The sequence below is a fragment of the Sphaerodactylus townsendi genome, linkage group LG13 (genome assembly GCF_021028975.2).
Source record: "Sphaerodactylus townsendi isolate TG3544 linkage group LG13, MPM_Stown_v2.3, whole genome shotgun sequence".
Lineage (NCBI taxonomy): Eukaryota > Metazoa > Chordata > Lepidosauria > Squamata > Sphaerodactylidae > Sphaerodactylus > Sphaerodactylus townsendi.
In genome coordinates, this window is record NC_059437.1 from 49344219 (window position 1) to 49351780 (window position 7562).

Sequence of the window (7562 nt, forward strand, 5' to 3'; positions counted from 1 at the left end):
GGAATCACCAAAAATGGCATGATTTTATCCTAGAGTTTTCCAGTGATTCCTACAAAGGTATAACAGCCTTTCCAGGTTTTCCCAGGAAGTGACATCATGTCTTCACTGACAGAAGGGCCCCCATGCCTTAACCATGGCAGAAGTTCTGGTTCAAGCATAACCTTTATGATATAATGGTTAGCATGTCAGTCAAGAACTGAAAACTCTATGGTTCACACAGTCATGAAACTCATTGGATGACCTAGGGTGGCCAGGCCCCCCTGGAAAGGAGCTCCAATTCCAAGGGGTCTAGGTTCCACACACAGAGGCAAGCAATAGACCAGAGTCATTTCCTGCAGCTTAAACTGGTTACAAGGTTATTTTTGAGTATAAAGTGGGGGAGGAACCTTGCAAATTGACCCAAGGGCTTTGGAGGAAAAACAAAAGTAGAAATGGATGAACTGTTAATAACCCCATAGATTACAGCAATTTAGCACACCTCCACATAAGTACCCATATCGAGGGATTCTGTCATCTATTTATTCTACGGTGCCATTTTTCCCCCAATGAAATATAGTGGAAGTAATGAGAAGGGGGAAAAATCAATTTAAACTGCACCCACCAGTGAATGTTGCCAATGTGAAAATAAATTTATCGTTCCCTCCCTCTCAAGTGTTTATCTTTCCGTTCCAGTCACAGTTAACAACATTAGAGTTTGAAAGACTGGTTTCTAGATGCATTGCTAACAAAACACTTGTTGGAATTTTAAACAATCTGTTTCTTCTAGTTACAATTCCTGCATGTCAGAGAGTTCTGTTGGCAATCATTAATGACCCAACCCAGATCTTTAGTGCTACAAATCCTTACGAAATGAGTAGATGTGACTGTTATTGATACTAGTGGACAGTCATCTGACCATAAGGCAGAGGGAAGAGCTAAGATTTAGGGTGTTGTGGGTCTTCCGGGTTGCATGGCCGTGTTCCAGTAGCATTCTCTCCTGACATTTCACCTGCATCTGTGGCTAGCATCTTCAGAGCATCAGAGCTAAGATTTCATCGAAGTAGCAGCTCCCAAAATAAGCTCCTGATTCATGACTGGTCTTGCCTCTTCCGCCTCAGTCTGTATGGCCTAAAAAAACCATCCAGAGTCAGGATAAGAACCCGGATTAGCCCCAGTGATGATACTCATGAATCCGACAAGATGGAGATACTCATGAATCCAACAAGGTTGAGAATGCCAGGCAAGATAGTGAATCCACCAGACCTTATTTGGAAAAATTAGTGGGGCCCTCTGTACCAATAAAATGGACCATCTAGTTGCAAGAGCAAAACGGGCCCTCCTTGTATGGATGCAGAATACCTCTACAATGTGTGTGTGTGTGTGTGTGTGTGTGTGTGTGTGTGTGTGTGTGTGTGTGTGTGTGTGTGTAAAGTGTTATCAAATCATAGCAGACTTATGGTGACCCCTCTGTCACCTGGAGATCAGTTACAATCCCTGGAGATCTCCACTAGGTTGGCAATCCCAGCCGGAGAGGGCAGCCAATCACCTGGGATGGTGGTTGACTTCATGCCTTGTTTGTAGATTTCGGGAGGTATCTGCCCAGCCACTATGGAAAATAGAACAGTGGACTAAACAGACCTTTGATCTGATCCGGCCGGGCTCTTCTTACATTCTTCATCAATTAGCTGAAAGGAAAGTGGCCCCTTCTAAATGCTTCTTCCGTTTCATCTAATTAACACAAATGTAATGGATCGGTGTGAAAGCACCGACATTGTTAAAGCTAATGAACCATGTGGGCTGGCTCTAATTTGGGAGAATTGTAATAATAAGGAGTCTGAGCTCTTTGGCGCTCGCCTGAACTTTCATACCAAAATAACTTCATCTTGCTATATGTTTTAAAAACTCCACTATGCTGATCAACAATAATATAGATAGATGAAGCTGGCGATCCAAGCTTTGGCTGGTTAGTTTGCATTAATGAATGAAATTAAGTCTTTTTTTAAAAAAAAAATCTGCTCCCTGGCTTAGAGTCTAAGCAGTGTTTTTTTTTAAAAGCAAGCAAGTAAGCCTTTATTGGAATAAAAACTCTAAGCAGTTGATCCTGTAGGGAAAGCTTGGACTGGCCTCTCCCACCCCCTGAACCCACTTTTGCACTTGCCTGCACTTGCTATGCACGCTTGCTTGCTGCCTTGCACGCTTGCTGCACGCACTCTGCTTGCCTGCACGCTTGCTTATGCACGCTTGCACTTTTTTATACATACAAATCAAGATTGAAATACCTCTCCTCCAAAGTTGTCTCTGACTGTGAAGCTCTGGAACAGGGATAAAGAAGAAGAAGAAGAAGAAGAAGAAGAAGAAGAAGAAGAAGAAGAAGAAGAAGAAGAAGAGGAGGAGGAGGAGGAGGAGGAGGAGGAGGAGGAGGAGGTGGAGTTTGGATTTATATCCCCCCTTTCTCTTCCTGTAGGAGACTTCCAATCTCCTTGCCCTTCTCCCCTCACAACAAACACCCTGTGAGGCAGGTGGGGCTGAGAGAGCTCCGAGAAGCTGTGACTAGCCCAAGGTCACCCAGCTGGCATATGTGGGAGTGCACAGGCTAATCTGAATCCCCCAGATAAGTCTCCACAGCTTAGGCGGCAGAGCTGGGAATCAAACCCAGTTCCTCCAGATCAGATACACGAGCTCTTAAACTCTTACGCCACTGCTGCTCCTTTCAAAGTCCCCTTTCCATGTCTTCTTGTTCTCATATTTTGTGGCTACCAATAAATATTTTGCTTCTCCCACTGCTGTTGCTGCCATTCCTGAATTTGTTTTGTTTCTTTTAACCCCTTCTTATACCATTTACACTCGAGGAAAAACAGGCATTGGTTTTGGAAGAGTGGCATTAAAGCACTTCTTGGCACGCACACTACCTGGATAGATGAGTCACTTCACCAGCCCCAATTAATCTTCTGCTTTTGGACTCCTTGTTGTGCAAGTTAGTACTTTCTTTATCAGGTGCTAACCTCTCCATTATTTCTTTTGGGCGAACGACTGGTGACGTTATTGTTCCACTCATCCTCTTCCATACTAGTCCTTCCATTTGTTAAAATGTGCGTTCATGTCTATTTTTTGTAGCAATCCTTCTCAAATATACAGTTTACCGAGTCAATCCCCTTCCTGCCCTGACTTTGGCTTGACTCCTTCCTTTCAAAGGGTAATATAAGCAAACTTTGCAGGCGGTCATTTGTTGAGTTGCCAAGTGCAGAATTAATGTGACTCATTATCCATAATTGTCTTTGGGGTGTTTTTTTTTAATTGGAAAGGTCATATGCGGCTCTAGAGATAGATACCCTTTACGTTTATGGTCACACCTTCCACAGGCATTTGTTGGTTGTCCCCCCGGTGTAAACAAACTATTCGTCAAGACTGGTAAAGGTTGCCTAACGGAAAGAAGGTTTTTCTTTTGTGTCACATTTTTATCCCGCCTTTCCTCCAAAGAGCACAGGAAACAAGGCACGATTCTCCCCCTTTCTGCAGTTTATCCTCAAAACAGTCTTATAGTCCAACCCTCTGCACAACGCAGGCAATTCATAAGAACCTTCTCTCCCCTCCCCTCCCTTCCCCTCCTCACCCCACCCCTCACACACACCCAGTGACCGCTGCTTATGCCCAGAGAAGGCAAAAACCTTTTGTGATCCCTGCCCAGTCTGGCCTGGAGGAAGATTCCTTCCTGACCCCCAAGCCAGCGTGGTGTAGTGGTTAAGAGTAGGTGGATTCCGATCTGGAGAACCAGGTTTGATTCCCCACTCCTCCACCTGAGTGGCAGAGGCTTGTCTGGTGAACCAGACGTGTTTCCGCACTCCTACATTCCTGCTGGGTGACCTTGGGCTAGTCACAGTTTTTTCAGAACTCTCTCAGCCCCACCTCACTCACAAGATGTCTGTTATGGGGAGGAAGGGAAAGGAGCTTGTAAGCCACCTTGAGTCTCCTTACAGGAGAGAAAGGTGGGGTATCCATCCAAAACTTACTCTTCTCTTCAAAGAGAGGATTGGCATTACTCTGGGCATGTAAGAAAAGCACGGCACCATCCCTTTCTGCCCGGCCTCTCATGATCTGCCTCAATTCACAGGATGGATGTTACTGTCAGCCATAGCAATCATAGAAACACAAGCGTTGGAAAGGACCTCAAGGGTCACCTAGCCCAACCCACTGCATAATGAAGGAAATTCACAACTGCTTTCCCTCCACACACACAGAGACACACAGATCCAGCGACCCCTGCTTCATGCCCAAAAGATGACCAAAAAAACCCACCAGCCCATCAGGTCTGGACGAAAACCGTTTCCTGACACCAGAGGCAATTGACATTACCTGGGCATGAAATAAAGGGCCACAGAATCAACACTGCTGTCAGGTGGCCCCCGAGCCTCTGCTTTAAAAAACATCCAATTGCAGCCGGGCTCCCAAAAGCTGCAAACAAGGCTTGAAGACAACACCCATCCCATGTGATTGCCTGCCCTCTGGAAATCCAGAAGAGAGCCAGGATATAGGGTGGCTTAGAATCACTTGCAGAAGGCAGTTAAAGCTTAACAGCTCAAATGAAGCATCAACATATGTGGGTTTCCTGTGTATTCATTTGTCTGAAACATCTCCAGCACAAAGGATCAGGTGGTAGATGATACGAAAGACCTCTGCCCAAAACTGGAGAGCTGCTAACAGTCAGAGTAGACAATACTGACCTTGGTGGACCAAGCGTCTGATTCAGATCACGGTATTTACATATGTGGGTTTATATGTGTATTCATTTGTCTGACATTTCTCCAGCGAAATGGTGGTAGATGATATGAAAGACCTCTGCCCAAGAACAGCTGCCGGTCAAAGTAAGCAATATTGGCCGTGATGGTGAAAGACCTTAGACCCCGGAGACCCCAGAGACCTCTGCCTTAGGCCCCAGAGACCTGAAACCGGTCTGAGTAGAGACAACCGACTCGGTGGTCTGATTCAGAACAAGGCACCTGTGTAAGAAAGAGACTGCAAAGGAAATCATACAGGATAGATCTGTCAATGCCTATTAATCATGAAAACTAACCATGCGATCCTCAACAGAGTTACTCTGTTCTGAGTCCATCAACTTCAATGGACTTCAAAGGATGTCACTTTGCTTTGAACCTCATTGTCAATGGAGCCTTCATGTTTAGAGCCAAGGGCACCTGTGAACATTGTCTACTTGGGACAACAGCCAGGAAGAGGAAGAAGACTTTTCCCACTGGATGTCACCAGGGACAGAGTGAGGGGGAACTGTGCCCGGGGCACGTGTGCACCCTGCACCCCTGCCATGGCCCCTTTCCACCCCTGCCCCACCCTGGAATGCCTCTGAAATGCCTCGGAAGGCTCCTGCCATGCCCCCACCACACCCTTGCCACACCCCCACAGGGGCACGCACCCAGTGCGTCGTGCACCACCTCACCCCCTTGGCGGTACGCCACTGGAAGTCACATAGTAGTCATCTGTCCTTTGTTAGCATTTTTTGTTCCATATTTTAGCTCCTGCTTCCCAGCATGAACCACAAAGATCCTTTTTTAAAAAGCAGACTGCTTTCTGCCTCTAATCTGCATGACATCCAAGTGCCTTCTGCCTGTAATCTACATGACATCCAAGATGTCCTTTCTGTGCCCTCTGTACTTTACTAATTTTCTCTGAAGAGTTTAGCATACTACTAGGAATCCAGAAGGCTTGGGAAGGTTTCTTTTTTTAAAAAAAATCAAGCTTTCAGACTTGTGACCAACCATATGGCAGAATGATACATTATTCATGTTTTAAACGTGCAAAACATTTCTCCCTGTCTGTTGGGTTTAAACAGAGGTGGAAGAGACGAGCAACATGGGGTTCAGACCGGAAGACCTGCTTAGCTATCAACGGCTCCACTGGTGCTGATCACAGGGGATGCTGATTAGAAAGAATCTCAAGGACGTTTAGGGGACGTGCGAAACAGGCCTGACTCTTGTTGGGACAAACACAAGGGAGTGACTCTCTGTACTGTGCCACTGTCTGACGTCCCGAGATCTGATCATGGCTCTAACAGAATTGCCATTTGGGCTCTCTAAAATCCCGATGTCCTTCTAGAATTTCATTGGATCTCTCAGCCCTTAGGAGCAGGTTTTTAACCGCTCCTGCAGGACTAGAAAGCCGTCTCCAATCAAATAAATAAAGAATATAAAAAGAAATGAAACAAAGAACTTTTATGGCTCTCTACTGATTATTGGTTTTGCAGGAAGGGTAGAAGTGGGGGGACAGTGCTATTTCTCCAGCCGCATTCTTACAGCCCCAATAATCAATTGATGGAGGGATTCCAGCTTTTGGGCTGCATGTGTCTGGATGTCGGAACGAGAAGAACCGTCACATAACCCATGTGTATGATCTTTTCACCTAGCTAGGATGAGTCATGGCTCATGATGTGATTTATTATGGCCTCGTGGCACAGCAAAGTGCATGCAATCTTTGCTCTGGCAGAATGCAAAATCTGACTTGACATGCTAGCAACACTGTCCTTGCCGAAAATGTCAAAAGTCACTCTGCAAACCCAATGAAAAATGCATGCAATAATTCACCCACAATCAAGCTGTCCATCTGCCCGTCTAAAAGACACTCACTTTACAATGACTGGGGGAGGGGCATCATTCGATAAAAAGAAAGTCAAGGTGAAAATAAAGACAGCCGTCCCATGATTACGGGAAGAAGTCAAAATGTATTTTGGGGACCAAGGTTTTTTCCCTTGCCAAACAAATAGCCCCAAGGAGGGGGGGGGAGTGAATCCACTAGTGTGTCATGGGAGCAACATGTGGCCCTCGGACCTGTTCCTCTTCTAGACTAGGTAATTATCACTCTTCCCGCAATGACCTCCACAATTCCAAACAGATCCCCCACTTTGTTTTCTGAATCCCAAGCTTCTTACAGTTCTTTTTATGCATGTATTTGCCACTTGCACGTGTACGTTTATTTTACTTTTTCAATAAAGTTGTTAAAACTTCTAAATTCTGGTCTCCTGTGGCTTTCTGAGCAGAAAGACCTCCGTAAACTTTGACGAAAGATCTCGCAGCCCACACCTCTTATATTTCAAGGTCTGTCTCTAGCTAATTCCCCCATCTAAATGGGGACAGACCCCTCCAATTCGGGTAACAACTCTCTCTTGTTTTATTGTTGTTAGAAAACGAAGAGCATTTCCTCTTAAAAGAAATGACGGAGTGCTTGCAGTGCTACAAATGGACTGGTGACTCAGCCTGTTTATGCTGTCTGGGCCCATTAATTCTGCTAAAAGAGCTTCTCTCAACAGGCCATCAAAACCATCAGCCCAAATATCAGCAATCTCATTTGCAGCTTTAAGAGGCATATCAATAATGTCACACATAAGGAGAGTAGAATCCTCACGCTTGGTTAAACCAATGGCCCATCAAACTCAATGTCCTAAGAGTAGCCAGCCAGATGCCTTAGGGTGGCTCACCAGCAGAGCACAACAACAACATCATTCGCTAATTCCCAGCATCTGGCGATCAAGAGTTGTAGTTTCTCTGAAAAGTGACATTGGTCGGGTAAGTTTCTGGTTATCA

The 7562-nt window shown here is 45.5% G+C and overlaps 1 pseudogene; it reads left to right on the top strand.

Moving 5' to 3' along the window:
* The first annotated feature begins 3866 nt into the window (after nt 1-3866).
* On the top strand, nt 3867-3964 carry LOC125443189 (annotated as a pseudogene).
* Nucleotides 3965-7562: the final 3598 nt, after the last annotated feature.